Genomic DNA, 17,939 nt, shown 5'->3' with positions numbered 1-17,939 from the left:
TAATCCTAATATTTACATTTGTAAAGAATATCCTGTTTGTTTTTATTGTCGATTGTGCAGCGAAATTGTGTGCAGCAAATCAAATATAAAGTAGTTTATCGCCTACAGAACTGAATTAGTCCATAGCAGTTATCAGTTTTTCTTTCTTGGGAAGCTTATACATGTAACTTGTATTGTTGTAAATTGTGGGAGTAGGGCAGACAGGGAAATGTCTTATTTTGTACTGTTCCCAAGACTCCCCATGCAATACATTTAAATGAATTATCCAAACAAAGCCGGGGACAATGGATAAAAGCCACAAGAAGAACAGATATAAGGGAACTAAAATTAAAATATGAAAAGTAAACATTTTATAAGTGGTAAGTTTAATGTAATTCAATTAATAAGGATTTTAAATGTCTACAATAATAATAAAGATGTGATAATTCAAGCTTAATTATTAGGAAAGCCAGCCATGTTTCACTTCCATGAAGCAGAGAAGGGAGGTATATAATATACTGTCCCTTTTGTCTTCTCACTAATTTCTCTTTTGCTAATGAAACCTGTAGTGAGGGAGTGATATAATGGTGATGTTTTAGCAATTCTGTTGTTCATTTTTTTTTGCATTTTTTGTCTATTATAGTTTATAAATATTCAAAATCATTCATATGTTCTACTAAATTTCCGTCTAGGTTTATATGGATTTCTCTCAGTGTCTTGGAAATAAGTAAAGTTTTAGTCATTGCTAATTTTATTTTCATTCCTTTGTCTGCAAGTTCTCTCGTCTATAAATTTAGGTTGCTTTGTAAAGATTTCTCTGAACTTGGTATCAATGCAATGTCATCTGCAGATACACATTTACTCAGAGTTATACTTTTTAATCAATGGTAACCTATGTAAATCTAATTTTCGGGACTCTACTGCATTTTTTTTATTGGTTCATTCATATATATAATATAATGAATAGCAGTGAGCTTAAAACTCTACCTTGCCTTACTCCTTGTGTATTAGCAAATTTGTTTGATTCACAATTGAATGCTCGCACAATGTTCCAGTACATAAATTTTACTTGCATCAATTAGTTCTCCTCCAACATCGAACAGTTCAAGCCCTTTCCAAATGTGATGTCCGGGTACCTTGCCAAAGGCTTTTTCCATTGTCTTATAGTAAAGATATGATCTTGGACACTGTGCCCGGTCAGAAACCTTTTTGTGCATCGTCTAGTTGATGTTCCACTTTCTTTCTTAGTCTCATCTCCAGTGTTCATTCATAAATCTTAGCCAGTACACTTAGCATGAAATTACCTCGATAATTTGAACATTACTTTTTTACCTCCCTTCTATACCAGAAGAGCCATTACTGCTGTTGCCCAATCTTCTGGGATGCGTTTCTGTTTCCAAATTGTTATCAGTAATTTGTGTAAGTAGTGTAATGCAGATTCCCCCATATATTTCAACAATCGTGTTTTGATATTATCTATTCCTGCCACTACCATTTTTCATTTTTGCAATGGCTTCCGTTAATTCTTCCATGGTTATTTCATTACTCAACTCTTTGGAATATTTACTCCATCTATTAACTATATCTTGTGGTTGGGTAAGTGTTTCTCCATTTTATTTTTTTTATTTGCACGACAGTACTACCTGATTTACCTCTCATTTTTTCAGACCTTAATAGAACAATTTTTGGTTTGTCCTACTACTGTCTTGCTCCATCTTTTCTCCAAATCTCTCCCACTGTTCCAATTTAGCTTTTTTAACTTTTTCTTTCACAAGCTTCCTTGCTTATTAACTGTTATTTTCTAGATAAGCTCTCCATGGTACTTTCTTTTCTTTCACAACTATTTTTATCTCTTCGCTCCACCAACTAGTCCTTTTTTTTGACTACTTTTATTCAATAAAAATATTAAAATACTCTTGTGATAGTGAAGAGACAGTTTATGTTTCCTTTCGATCCAGAGGCGATACACAATCTCCAGACAGTTGTTTCTGCCTTACGGCGTCCCCAGTGGAGCTGCCTGCACACCTCTAAATCAAAACGAAATCAAATTGTCTATTTAAGTGGAATTTCAAAAATAGTTATCTACTATTAGGATGCTTCAGCGATATCTCTTAAAGAAAAGAGAAAAGTCCCAGATACAAAATTCACTATTAAAATAGTAAATAATTATTTAAATCTGAAACTTTTCTTATTGGAACCCCTTTCTGGTACATCCTTAATCTCTTTTTGACTTTTACAATTTCGGACTTTGAATTATCTTTCTGATCTTTTTTCTAGATTAATGAAAGCAGAATGTAACTGTATACTGCAGAGTCCTTTTCCCTTTCTTTATTCATCATCTCTTATCTTATAAATTGTAAAAGTCAGAGATTAAGGATGTTACCAGAAAGAAGTTCCAATAAGAAAAGTGTCAGATATAAATAATTATTTACTATTTTTATTTTAATAGTGAATTTTATATCTGGGACTTTTCTTTATTCTTGTGATACTTTCCACATTTTTATGATTTTTTTATGGTACACAATGTAGAATTTTTATTTATGTCTTTGTTTTAGGAACAACCACCAGATATTTAAAAGGTATAAAAAGAAGAAACTGCTGGAATTTCAAAACAAATGTGTTTGACTAGTAAAGATTTGGATAAATAACAGGAGTTACTTTGGGCTATAGCTACATGCAGATTTATTTCCTTGTGGCTTCCTATGTTAATTCTTGTTAATTATACACTTAAATATGTTTTTAGTCTCAGGAAGATTTTATATTTGATTATTTTTGAATAAACATTATTATTATTATTACCTTAATTTCCATTAAATAAATTAACTGTAATCAATAAAGTAATTGTTTAATTGTTAATAAATTATCAAGTATGATTCCCAAATATTTTATTTGTTTGACACCTTCTATGGGCTGATTGTGAGATTATAGTTAAGGTACCAAGGGTATTATAAGGATAATAACACTTGAGGTCAATGGTGTATATACCGAGGGCCTTTGGCCTGAGGGATATAAGTTGACTGAAAGCGATATTATCGTTAATACCCGTGGTGCCTTCAACATTTAATGTCCGACTAAATTATTTTTTATAGGCAAAAAATTGAAGGAATTTTGAATTAATTAGTTTTCAAATAAGTACATTTACCAGCAATAGTCGTAACGTAATTGTGGTAACCATAGTTTTACTTGGGTTGTTATTTGTCAACTTGACAGTATTTAACTAGTTATTTAAATTTAATACCCTAGGGCGTAATTTTTCAAAATAATGCCCTAGAGCCTAGGGCATTATATCATACTTAACTGACTTCGAAATCATGTCATTATTTATCAAACTGACTTCAAAATCATGTCATTATTTGTCAAATAATATACCAGACGGACATTAATATTATTACAGTAGAACCTCGATTATCTGTCAGGGCACCGGACCAAGGGTATGACGGATAATCGAAAAGACGGTTAACAGAACATTAAAAAAAAATAAAAATTCATAGTACAACTCTCAAATTTCATTTGTATGGTTTGTTTGACAATATAAGAGGGATTTGTGTTCATACAATCGAATCAATTTAAAATATTCTGAAATTTGTGTTTGTTTTACTGCTGCTTCATATTTTGCGACGGCTGAATTTCTTAATCGGCATAAGGCATAAGATCATGCAATCTACTTTATTGGCTTCTTCTTGTTGAGAATACCACTCGATGAATTATTGCATATGCGATGCAGCTTCTCTAGATTATTTACGCAAATCTTTGTCAGTTACAATAGGTTCATCAATATAGCTACAGTCAAGCTTCCTTGTGTCCAAGCATCAATATAGCTACTGTGTCAGCTTCCGAATAGGTTTGGTCCGCCTTTGTTGCCATTTCAATGAGTTCTTTATCTGTCAGCAATGGATAGCCGTTTGTGTCCTCATCACAAATCAAATTACCTTTTTTTTTATTTTTTTGCATTTAAATGATTGCTAATGTATAACTCAATACAACTTCTGTATGTACCCTGACGGTTAACAGAGGTGATGGTTAATGGAGAGACGGATAATCAAGGTTCCACTGTACATGATTTCAAAGTAAGTTATATTATAATGCCCTAGGGCGTTATTTTTCAATATTTATTTTGAAAAATAATGCCCTAGCTAGGGTATTAAATTCAAATAACTAGTTAAATACTGTCGAGTTGACACAATTACGTTACGACTGTTGCTGGTAAATGTACTTATTTAAAAACTAATTAATTCAAAATTCCTTAAATTTTTTTGCCTATAAAGAATAATTTAGTCAGACATTAAATGTTGAAGGCACCACGGGTATTAAAGATAATATCGCTTTCAGTGAATGTTTATCCCTTTAGACCCTTTTAACCCTTAAGATTGCTATCTAAAAAAAATACCAAGAAACTTTACAGAATCAACGATACTGATCTGGCTGTTATTAACACATTCACAGACACACTTTAGAAGTAGACACATCTTATGGAGTAAGTGGCTTCATATGCAGTTGTGTCTGTGAATGTGTTAAGAGGTAAAGATTGACGAGCTCCTGTATAGGATAATGCTACTGTTTTATGTTAAAAAAAGGTAAATTAGAATCGGACCAGGTTTTTATCGTGAGTAGATCAGAAGGTATAGTAGCAATATTTGAGTTGCTCCAAGTAATACTGGTATCATCAGCAAAAAGAAAATTTTTTCCATTAATTTTTAAACTAGGGATGTCATTAATAAACGTAAGGAAAAGTAGAGGACCTGATACTGAACCTTGTGGTTTGTAGAGGACCCTATTGAAATGTTAGCTATCCTGATCCCCAAGTATATGTAAATCAGGTTGGCAATATTGACAGTTGAAGTAGTCTAATAAAATGGTCGTCACGAAGCGTTGCATATGAATTATGTCTCCCAGTAAATATACCTAATTAATAAGTACTCGGCAAGCTTCCTTCTCCAAAAGGTTATGGACTCCAGTTTTACATGCCAAGAGTACATTCAATAAGAAGTAAAGTTTTTTAGTGTTGCTGTTTATACCGACCGGCAGTGTTGTGAGTGACCGCAAAAAAATGGCAGTCCAAGGTTTAAATGGCGCGAATTCAACCGTGAGTTTGTATCCGCAATTAACATCTACGAACTTTTCGTCATGGAAATTTAGATTAGGCAATCTTCTAGATGCCAAAGGTGTTAAAGATTTTATTACCACTGAAGTAACTGCAACGCAATTCACACAATTATCAAGAGACGAGCAAAATCAACATAAAAAGCATGATGCAACAGCAAGATCGATCATTGTCACATGCATTACAGATGAACATTTAGAATATATTCGTGACTGTGACTCAGCATTCGAAATGATAAAAAGTTTAGAAAAAATGTTTGAAAGAAAAAGTATTCTTTCTCGTTTATATGTGCGGAAAAAGTTGTTAACGTTGAAATATAAACAAGGTATCGATTTACAAAAATTTTTCGTTGAATTCGATTCTTTAATCCGAGAGCTTGAATCGACTGGAACTACAATCGAAGAAGATGACAAGGTATGTCACCTTTTGTTGACAATGACAGATACGTTTGACACCGTTATTACTGTCCTAGAAACTTCAAATGATAAACTATCTGTTGATTTCGTTAAAGCAAAATTATTAGATGCAGAATTGAAGCTGAAAAATAATGTACAAGAAAGTGAAGAATCCTCTTTTTATACGAAGCAATACAATAAAAAACCCCGATGCTCATTCTGTGGACTTGAAGGCCATCTAGTGTCCAATTGTTTCAGAAAAAACAATAATCGAGGTAGATTTTTTCGAGGAAATAACTATTCCCGTGGCAGAAGAGCCAATAATGATACACAAGGTAAACAGAATATACATGTAGCCGAAGACGAAGTAAGTTTTAGCACAGCCCTACCAGCTGAAAATCTCAAGAATGATGACAGCCAAATTTCGTTTATAATAGATTCTGGAGCATCACAGAATATGTGCAGCAATAAATATAAACAATTTATAAGTAATATTATTGAAATTGAGCCTGTTGGCATTAAAATAGCAGATGGAAGAGTGATGACGGCTCGTACAAAAGGTAAATTAAAAGTTTATTACAATGAAACTCCTATTAACATTGATGTTCTCATTTTAAATGAACTAGAATATAATTTATTATCAGTCAGTAAACTAAACAGTTTAGGTTTCACAGTAGTATTTAAAGAAAATAAGGCTGAAATAAGAAAAAAGAACTTTAAACTTATTTGCTATAAACATAAGAGTAACTTATTTGCTGCAAATTTTCAATTAAATAATTTTCAATCTAGTTTAGTAGCAAAGCCTAGCGATAAAGACTTATGGCATTTACGTTTAGGACACGTAAATAGAAGGGGACTACAATTGTTGGGACTTCCCTATTCAGATAAACTATGTGACTCGTGTCAACAAGGAAAAGCCACAAGGCAACCTTTTAAAGAAGTTATATACAAAAAATCCTCTAGAGTTGGGGAACTTTTACATGTTGATACTTGGGGACCATCCAAAGATCCCACATTTTCTGGTGAAAAGTATTACTTATCAATTATTGATGATTTCTCACATTTTAGTGTTGTATATTTAATGACAAGAAAAAGCGAAAGCGAATCACATCTTATTAATCATATTGAAAAATTAGCTGCAGAAGGCAGAAGAGTATCTAGAATAAGAATGGATAAAGGTGGAGAGATGTCTTCTAAATATTTTAAAAACTATTGTATACAACATGGTATAGTACAAGAATTTACTGCAGGGTACACACCTCAGCAGAATAGTATAGCTGAACGATTTAATCGTACTATTTTAGATAAAGTAAGAGCAATGTTTGTAGAAACAAATCTTCCAAAGAGTTTGTGGGGAGAAGCAGTTAGAACAGCTGTTTATCAGCTTAATCGAACTCCATCACGAGCAATTGAATTACAAGTACCAGCAGAAATATACTTAGGCAGACTTGACTTGTCTAAACTTAGAATTTTTGGTTCAAAAGTATGGTACTACAACCTACCAAAGCAAAGTAAATTAGAACCAAGAGCAAGTAAAGGTGTAATGGTTGGATACAGTGGTGCTGGTTATAGAATTTGGAATCCACTGACCAAGCAAATCAAAATTTCAAGAGATGTTGTTTTCGATGAAACACAGTATAAATATTCTCCAGAAATATCGTCGAATAATCAAAATGTTGAGGAAATTTTACCAAGCCAAAATGAATTGGAAACATTTGAAACAAATTATGAAGAAAGTACAGTCCAAACATTAAGAAACACTACTGAAATTAATTCACAAGATGAAGAACCAGTAAATTTACAAAATACCAAAATTACTTCCTCCAATAGAGAAATAAAACAACCTTCGAAGTTCAAAGACTATGAACTTTATTATGCATATTGCTTAGTTACATCAACACCAGTAACTTATGAAGAAGCAGTAGAGGAGGATGAATGGAAGCAGGCAATAGAAACAGAACTAGAATGTCTTGAAAAAATGAACACGTGGAGTGAAGCCACAAAAATACCTCATGATCAACAAATCATAAATACAAAATGGGTATTTAAAACAAAAAGTGATGGCACGAAAAAAGCTCGCTTAGTCGCCAAGGGTTATGAAGAAGAAGTGTTTTTAGATATATATTCACCGGTAGCTAAGATGGCAAGTGTAAGAATTTTATTATCACTGGCTCTCAATAACGACTGGAAGGTATACCAATTAGACATTCCTTCAGCGTTCATCAACGGAGTGCTACAACATGATGTTTATATTCATTGTCCTAAGGGTTATAAACGACAAAGCAAAGTTCTCAAACTACAAAAGGCTTTATATGGACTAAAAGAATCACCCAAATGCTGGAACCAACGATTCAACAAATGGGCAATCAAAATTGGTTTTAAAAGTGCGGAAAGTGACTGTTGCGTTTATACAAAGAAAAATGTGTGTATGTGTATATGGGTCGATGATATCCTATTGTGCGGTGAAGATAGCGATTCGATTCAAAAAATTATTGAAAGTTTAAAAAGTGAGTTTAATGCAAAAAATCTCGGTTGTGTAAACAACTTTTTGGGTATTGATTTTGAATATTCTGTAAATAAAAATGATGTAAAAATGTATATTTCTCAAAAACCCTTAATCAATAAGATAATTGAGAAATTTAATATGACGAATTGCAATGTTTGCAAAACACCAATGGAAACAGGTTTTCAGGTTGACAAAACTAATGCTGATAATCAAATCTCTGTCAATGTGCCTTATAGGCAATTAATTGGAAGCTTAATGTATATTGCATTGGGTAGTCGCCCTGACATAATGTTTTCAATCTCTTATTTGAGTCAATTTCTCGATTGTCCTGATGATATATTATGGAAAGCTGCTAAACGTATTATTAGATATTTAAAAAATACAATTAATTTCTGTCTTATATACAGTAAAAATATAAAAAGAAAACCTTTAATATTTGCATATTCAGACTCAGATTGGGCAGCAAATGTAAATGATAGAAAAAGCATGTCAGGAGGTATAGTATATTTTCTAGACAATCCAGTTTCATGGTATTCAAGGAAACAGAGCACTGTTTCATTGAGCAGTACTGAGGCCGAATATATTTCATCAACTGTTACATGTTGTGAGTTATTGTTCACAAAAAACTTAGCAGAAGAATTATTGAACGAGAAAATAACTGGTAGTATATTATATATAGATAACCAGGGAGCTATATGTATTGCAACAAATTCATTTAAAGGTAAAAGGTCTAAGCATATAGACACAAAATATCATTTCATTCGAAATTTAATTGAAAACAATGTAATTACTTTACAGTACATAAATACAAAATCAAACTGTGCTGATATTTTCACTAAAGCTCCTTCAAATGAAATATTCTCACGTCTCAGAACTTTGATCAAAATTCAAGAATGTTGAAAGTTTTTATAGATTAGTACTTTTATACTTTAGGCACAACTCATGTGAATTATCTATTTGCTTTTTTTTATTTTTTATCATATTCTCATGTTAATATTTTTTGAGTTAATGAAAGTTATTTTTTGAATATTTTTCTATATAGGTATGAGTTGTAACCTGAGTAATGTAGGATGTATAAGTATGTTTTTATGATTTCATTTAGTTCAATTTTTGTCAAGACTTGGTTAGAGTCAAGATTGTTGTTTAGTCGACAATTCATCCAAATTTACTATTTATGTAAATGTTGTATAAATTGAGAGGGGGTATTGAAATGTTAGCTATCCTGATCCCCAAGTATATGTAAATCAGGTTGGCAATATTGACAGTTGAAGTAGTCTAATAAAATGGTCGTCACGAAGCGTTGCATATGAATTATGTCTCCCAGTAAATATACCTAATTAATAAGTACTCGGCAAGCTTCCTTCTCCAAAAGACCCCACATACAATATTTTTGGAGACTAAAGTCTGTATTATTTGCTCTAACCAGTTGTTTCCAACTATCCAAGTAAGATTGAAACCAATTCAAAGAAATTCTTCGAATTCCATATAAATTTAGTTATTTTTATCAAAATTTCATGATTTACACAATCAAAAGCTTTGGCATAGTCACAAAAAACAGTGGCAGTGTGAAGATTATTGCTCAGTGCTTGATAAACCTCATGTAGTACAGAAAACATGGCATCAGCAGTACATTTATTATTTAAAAAGCCGAACTTTTGTAATAAAATGTTTTCAACAAGAAAGGACATAAGTCATGCTTTTATGAGTCTCTCAATAATTTTGGAGTACCGGTAGTAATGCAATAGGTATATACTTGCAGGAATTAGATTTTTCACCACCCTTATGAAGAGGAATAATGATAGCTGTCTTTAGGTACTCTGGAAATTTACCTTTCTCAAAAGAATCATTAATTGGCGAGATGAGGACACAAGGATCTACAGATCGAGCGAGTCTCGTAAATTGCACGGCTTCGAGCCACGCTTCACACAACCATATTTGCGTACTTGTGTTTTGGGTTGTGTGGTCGTGCTCTGGTCGATTGGAGTTATAATTTACCAAATTTAAATATAATCGTTTCTACTGATTCATAATATGTATACTATAATATAATATATTGAAGTTTTTAAATATTGCTAATATTATTAAAGTTTTTAACATTGTATTTTAATATACTTTGTTTTATTAATAATAATATTACCTAAGTATTGCACCTTGTTCAAAAAAAGTTCAAGATAAATACCGCGGTTTTTTCATATGAAAATGCAAAGAAAAAATATACAATTTGCAGAGTATGTAAATGCTTGTTTTTTGATAAAACAATACAAATTGTATGTAGGTAGGTAGAGTAGCAAAGCATTGAGTAGTTATAGCAAAAGTAGCTACGCCATCTGAGACATAATAAGGATGAAATTAGTTTTATATTTTCTTTTCTCATGGAGCATGCATGATGGAGAGTTTTTTAAAATACGTAACAAAGCATGTTGTTTTGTTATCTATGTTGCAAATATGTTGTTTTTTTTTCAAATTACAAAATATGTTGTTTTCAATACAAGTACCTAATTGTTGTTATTATTTACTGAGCATTTAGAATTTTGACTAACGCTCGATTTCATAATAAAGTTAAAGTGTGTGTTACCTTAAAAAAAGCAATTGTTACAGTTAAAGAAAACTTTAAATTTAAAGTCCACTTTAACTTTATTAATATAAAATCGAGCGTAAGAAATTTTATAAACTTTGGAAAATAGCATTTCAAAAAAAGTACTGTAAGTATGCTGTATTTTTAATTTTTTCTCAAAAAATAAAACAAAACTCATTTTAAAACATATATTAAATTATAAACACAACACTAAATAAATAATTTTTCTCAACGGTTAAAAACCACACTTAAAAGTTTTAGAAATTCACACCCCAGAATCAAGTTACTCAAATTTTCAAACACCTCACCTGACACAGTGTCTCAAGTACAATTGCACGAAGCTGTTGATGTTATATTTTTACTCACATTAACAAAGTATTCATTTAGATTTCCAGGGTCTTAAAGGAAAAATGTTTAAGCTGGGTGAATTTTATTTCGAAGATTGTTTATTATGGACTAAGTTTCTTTTGCAACACTTTTAGAGCTTCTCAGACAATTTTGATAGTACGATTTTTTAGCTGATTTTATAAGTTTTAAATAGGTTTTCCTATACTTGCTGATATATTCAGTGACAGAGCCATTGGAAAGTAAATTTCTTGATGTAGAGTAGTGAACGCATATTCATGGCTGATATGCGGATACCGGATACCTTTAGTAGTCCAGGGCCCAGGATTTGCGATGTTTTGGCTTAATTGTAATTAAAGGAAATGCTTTGTTGAACTTAAAAGCATATTAAAGCACATAAAAGCATATTAAAAAAATCACTGAAAAGTGATAATTTTAAAATTACAGGAAAGTGTCACTCGGAGGTTAAGCAAAATTAAATTAAAACTTGTAGCTACTTTAGTTTTTTCAATTTATAAATCTAGTTTAAATTAAACTAAAAAGAAATATATCTTTTTTGTAAACACATTTAACGGCTAAACAGCTGGCTCCGGTTGGATGATACTGCGCAGGACGAGTGTAATATCCACCACCGTCTCGGAGGTAGGTGTAGAAAAGTGTTACACTTTTTTTCGTACAGCATTTCAAAGAAACGAGTTGTACGCGTTCTACGACAGAAGTTGAGTGTATCGTGAAAAAAAGTGTAAACACTAGAAAAACAAAGAAACAAGAAAGTGAAGAAAGTGAAACAAGAAACACTTTTACACTTTTCTTACACTTTTCAAGAACTAGTGTTACACTTAAAACAAAGGAACAGACCTAATATATATTACAGTATATAGCTCCCCGTGTATGACAAGCTTAAGGAGGTAACCTATAGCCTAGGCTATAATATTATAAAAAAAATCACTTAGATGGGACAACTGGTTTAGGAAATTCGAGACATCAAAAATGCTCAATTTTTAAGGTGGTGCGTAATGGGCTGTATATTATACATATATTTCAAATCGACACCTTGCTCATTTGGAGATAATGGACAATTTCTTAAAAAGAAGATATTCTATCTATGTATACTTATTATATAGTGTAATATTATATTATAATATTATAATAATCATTCAACTTTTGTCTAATTTTTTTTCATCCGCCTTCGCTTTCTGTCTTTAGATAATTCAATATTAATAAATAGATTATAAAATACTGAGATAAATACTTTTTGCTTACAATAACCAACCCAATCTGTTTGACAAAAGAACCGTTATGGGTAGAGGTAATAAGTTAAGACGAACAAAAGGCGACCGCGGTAGCGAAACTTTCCTTTAACAATTGTAATTCAAAATTCAAGGAAGTCTATACTTTATAGAAAATCAAAAAGATTGGCTAGAATACAAATATGTACTTATACAGAGTGTTTGGTAAAGAATAGGCCATAGATTAACCTTAGATTTCGTAGGGTAAAATAGGTCGATTTAAGTTAACTTACGTTAGTACTAAAGTTGATAATAACCGAAATACAAGGTGTCAAATTTAAACTTTTATTTTATTTATTCTTGAATATTTCCTAACAAGCATGGGATAATATCACGGAATTTGGTAAGCGGGGTTTCTTTGGGACAAGAAATCTAAATTCAACACCAAAAATGATGTATTGCCCAGGAAATAATCAAGAATAAAATAAAAGTTTAAATTTGACACCCTGTATTTCGGTTATTATCATCTTTCGTACTAAAGTAAGTTAGCTTAAATCGACCTATTTTAAGCTCAGTAATCCAAGGTTAAGCTATGGCCCATTTTTTACCAAACACCCATAAGATTGAAAAATGTATGAAAAATATACCAGAAAGAATAAGAAATATATATCAGAGCATGAAAAAATATGTAAATGTAATAAAAAACGTAAATAATACCAATGTTTGGATACCAGTTGTCCTGGCTGGTGGTTTTGTCCATCATTCTCGGTGAGTTTGTCCTCTAGGCCATCAGGGATTGATAGGCTATGTCCAGACGGTGGTAGCAGCAGAGTCTGAATGCGTTCACTTACCAAGAAGTGACTGGCTGCAACGTGGAGCTCCAGTAGCTGTCTGGGGTTGATGGCTCCGAAAACTCCTCATCTGATCGAGGAATCAGGAACATAGACTGTTTCGGCACTTCAGAAAAACTCCAGGAGCAGGAATCCTCAGGGTGGTAGATTAAAATGTTGTGCGCCTATGTCAAAGGGGCACATAATAATCCATTGGATGGGCTTATGCATTGATGCTCTAAATGGCCCGATGAGGCGGTCGGACTCTGTGTTATGTTGTGAAACAGCGTCTTCAGTTTTACGTAATATATAGTATATGTATAAGTATATTATACTTTAATTCGTATATAATATAATTTCTTACATTATGAAAATCAGTGGTTAATGAATAAAACTCTACGCGGGAGCCCTAACGACGACAACGACTGAGAGATCAACTCTCCAACTTCGAACTGATATCGGTGGGTGAATCGAAAATCTATCGCCTATCGTTATAGTTTTGTGAACAGAGGAACCAAGTAGTGGGGGTGATTTTCAGACGTCCACAAAAAGTCCGTATTTCGTCCAGTACGGACGTCCAAAGGACGTTCGTATTTATTCCACCATCGGAAGTCCGAAGGACGTACATATTTACTCCACCGTATTCATATTTATTTCACCCGAAGTACGTCCAACGTCGGACGTCCAAAGGACATCCATTTATAGGCCATAGACATTAGGACTAAGACTGGACCTATTTTGGGCACGGCCACGTATATTCAACTTCAAAAAGATGCTCTTAAGATTCATTTTTAGCACAGATACATTGATAAAAATTATATTTTTGCTTACAAGAATTAATTAGCAAACTTATGTCATCTTGGTAACTAGAATAATAAAACATTGTAACAAATAATTTACAAATAAGATTTTCACACTTTACAAAAAAAAAACAAAAACATGTTTAGAATATTAAACTGTGCAATTTTGAATTAAATATAATTATCTTTTCGATGTAAACTATTTTATTAACATAATTAAGTTAATATTTTATTGAATTATTTTGCTATTTTATCCCGTAATTCGTATAATATGTCCAATATGGACGATCAGCAAACGTCCGTATTTCGTCCAGTACGGACGTCCAAAGGACGTTCATATTTATTCCACCCGAAGGACGTCCAACATCGGACGTCGTACATATTTAGTCCACCGAAGGACGTCCAACGTCGGACGTCCGAAGGACGTACATATTTAGTCCACCGAAGGACGTCCAACGCCGGACGTCCAAAGGACGTCCATTTATAGTCCATGGACGTTAGGACCAAAAATGGACCTATTTTGGACGTCCAGAGGACGTCGTGTGCTATTAGGGAAATGAATTAAATAAAATTTGACGGTCATAAAACAAACTTATAATACTGAGGAATATTATTTTTGATAAACTTGTTTAATAATCTGATTTATTTCTACACAAAACTGTCAAATTTTAACAAAATATATACTCACTTCCCTAATAGCACACGACGTCCTTTGGACGTCCAAAATAGGTCCATTTTTGGTCCTAACGTCCATGGACTATAAACGGACGTCCTTTGGACGTCCCACGTTGGACGTCCTTCGGAAGGAATAAATATGGACGTCCTTTGGACGTCCGACGTTGGACGTCCGTCGGACGGAATAAATATGGACGTCCTTTGGACGTCCGACGCTGAACGTCCTTTGGACGTCCATACTGGACGAAATACGGACGTTTTATGAACGCTTATATTGGACACATTATACCAATTACGGGATCAAATAGCAAAATAATTCAATAAAATATTAACTTGCGTTAACTTTACGTTAATGAAATACAGTCAAACCTGTCACTAACGGCCACTAAAATGAAAGAACTATTGGCCGATATAGAAAAGTGGTCGTTATTGCCAGTTTTTGTAGCCTAGATATACAGTACAACCTGTGTTACTGGCCACCTGTAGTAACGGCCAGTTTAAAAATTCCCCAAACCAATTATATCTAGACTACAAAAACAGGCAATACCGGTTACCTTTCTATATCGGCCAATAGCTTTTTCATTTTTAGCGGCCGTTACTGACAGGTTTTACTGTAATTAGTGTGGGGAATTTTTAAACTGGCCGTTAGTACAGGTGGCCGGTGTTGGCAGGGGGCCGGTAACACAAGTTTTACTGTAGTTTAAATCGAAAAGATTAAATCTTAATTCAAAATTGTATATTAAATTATTACAATTATAAACTATATAGTTTCCCAAGTAGCAATTTTTCGACGCATTGGTTGTCAGTACAAACAAATGCACTGTATATAACGTTGCCCGAGAGCATTTTAAGTTGTTTCGGCCAACGTCCCCTATCCCGACTGACATTGCGATGTTACAACTTTAAGTAATACCTTTAGTTACACGGGCAACTAATTTATTACCATTGTGAGAACTACATATCACAGTTCAGTTTTTTCAACAATCGCAACGACTTAAAAACGTTATAATGCTAAACTAATTTACGCCCTGGCCGACTCTGAAGTTGTCTGTCACGACCCTAGGTGTTGTTCTAGGTGTGTGACACCTTTGCGGCAACTTCAGAAGGAGAAAAAGAATTTACTTTATAACCTTATTTTTTTCTTATTATTATATGTTTTATTTTGCTGGAAATTTTCGATTTATTTAACAACCTGTTTGTTTGTTTTTTTAACAGCTGGTTTCCATTCCATTGTCCACTGTTTTATCAGTAGATTTAATAACCTTAATCTTTCAATCTTTGTATCAGCTTTGCTAGACGGGGTTGCCAGGTCAGTTTTTACTCTTTCAGTAGTTTTGCTTTCACAAAATCAGTAGATTCTTTTTAGGCCATGTAAATACAGTATACTTATACAGTAATCTGCATATCCGTCTTAACTGTCCCAAGAGGAATTCCAAAAAATTGGAAACCTAATTATTCCAATACAACAACTGGTAATTACCATTTTTTAGCTAAAATCTACTAAATCAAAAACTAAAATATACTTAAGGATTTTTGTGATATATTTGGGATTTTTGATAATAAAAACAACAGCTAACTTAAGGGGATAGGCGCAAAATGTCGCCCGTTAAAATGTTCAATGTATTTTAAATGTTTTCATTTTTTGCGAATCCTGAGAAAACTAATAAGTATTTTAAAAAATTTAAACGCAGAAAGAAAGATTACGTTATTACCGAGGACCGAAAGTCCCTGAAAACTTCTATAATGTTTATTTTAATAAGTTACAGGGGTGAAAAAAAGACAAAATGTAGTGTCATTTTAATTCCAAATATCTCATTCAAAAGAAACGTTTTGGTTTTTCTAAATAATGCAGTCTTTCATTCTGCGTTTAAATTTTTCAAAAATACTTATTATAGTTTCCTCATGATTCGAAAAAAATGAATAGGTACATTTAACAACTAGAATATTTTGTCATCCACTAATTTTAACAGCTGCATGTCTGGATCTAATTCTTCAAACAATTGTTTCGCATTTAACATTAGAAACACGTGAACACAACATTTTGTGTTTTGCAAAGTTACATATGTTTAGATATTTTAGTTTTCCATCGTTAGCTTCTAATAGGCTCACCGAATGCCAGAACTCTTCAATAACACCTGAAATACTGCTTGCACTGTTACTTGAAATCTGCAAGTTTGTTACACAAGAATCCAGTTTCCAGTTTCATTTCTCTGTAATATTCATCATCTACGTCCTGAATCTTATTTTCGGTAATGACCTATTTATTCTGAATCTTATTTTCGGTCTTATTTTCGGATTGGGAAATTGTAACCAAATGTGTAAAAATTAATTTAGAAAAGGGGTAAATACTATTAAAAAGCAAATTTTATTTTAGTCATAACAAAATGTTGAAATACAGTCGAACCCGCTTATTGGAATAGCCTTTGTGCAAGGCAAAGATATTCTTATAACCGAGATATTCTAATAACCGATCATTGGTGGCTAGTCGAAATAAGTGTTACCGAATATACGTAATAATATTATTTACATACTATTCCAATGTGTAGTTTTACATACTATGCCAATATGTAGTTTTATTACGCATACTATGACGATATGTATATCATATAATATGTACCTACATAATCAGTGTATGTAAATGGTTTTAGGTCTTTTTACGTCAATAATACAGTAGTGTAACTAGTACTTATCTATGTATGTGTTAAATACCAAATTACATTACATGTATGTGAATGAATACATTATATAATTAATATGAAATGTATGCAATATGTAGATATGTAAATATTTTCTTATTAAAATGCATATATAACAAAATTACTTTTTTTTTCTTGAGAAATTATTGGTAATTTTAGCTTTTCGTTGTTAATCCGTGTGGTCATCCTTAATCCATGGGTTGAATAGAAGTTTTATTGGCGTCAAGAAATGGATTGTTACATTCTTGTTCTTTTCTCTTCTTTTCGAATTTAACGAAGCCATAATTCCATCTTGCAAACAAGTAGGTACTCTGAGTGATTTCTAAATAAACTGCTTCTAACAATTTTATAACAGGCAACAGTGCCTTTGTGTAGACAAATAAAAATTATTTTATGACCCATGCATTTGTCGGCCATGCTAAAGATCGAATTGGTATTCGTAACAAAGTAATAAATATTTATTACCCTAATAATATCTAATCCAGCACTACAGGCCGTTGACGACAAACCATAATACCAAACATAATTTAAATTTTTAGTAAATTGTAAAAAAAATATTCTTTGACCTGCAAAATATGCTAATAAGCGGTATTATCTAGTTAGATGCTATTCCAATAAACAGATAAATTTATTAAGGAGTAAATGGAAATGTTTCGGGAACTTGAATTTATATTCCATAAACCGGGATATTCCTATAACAGGGATTTTAATAAGCGGGTTCGACTGTATACCAAAAATCTACTAAAAAATATTACCTACTAGAATATTTTAAAAAATATCAAAAATCTACCAAAAAAGTAGAAATCTC

The 17,939-nt window shown here is 32.3% G+C and overlaps 1 long non-coding RNA gene across 1 annotated transcript; it reads left to right on the top strand.

Annotated features, from left to right (window-relative positions):
• Positions 1 to 3: 3 nt before the first annotated feature.
• On the top strand, positions 4 to 2,774 carry LOC126881546 (uncharacterized). Its single transcript, XR_007696904.1, has 2 exons — positions 4 to 359; positions 2,535 to 2,774. It is a non-coding gene; the product is annotated as an uncharacterized LOC126881546 (long non-coding RNA).
• Positions 2,775 to 17,939: the final 15,165 nt, after the last annotated feature.

Source organism: Diabrotica virgifera, chromosome 1 (genome assembly GCF_917563875.1).
Source record: "Diabrotica virgifera virgifera chromosome 1, PGI_DIABVI_V3a".
Taxonomy (NCBI): Eukaryota; Metazoa; Arthropoda; class Insecta; order Coleoptera; family Chrysomelidae; genus Diabrotica; species Diabrotica virgifera.
Note: the sequence above shows the minus strand (reverse complement) of the source record. Positions and strands in the feature narration are given on the sequence as shown.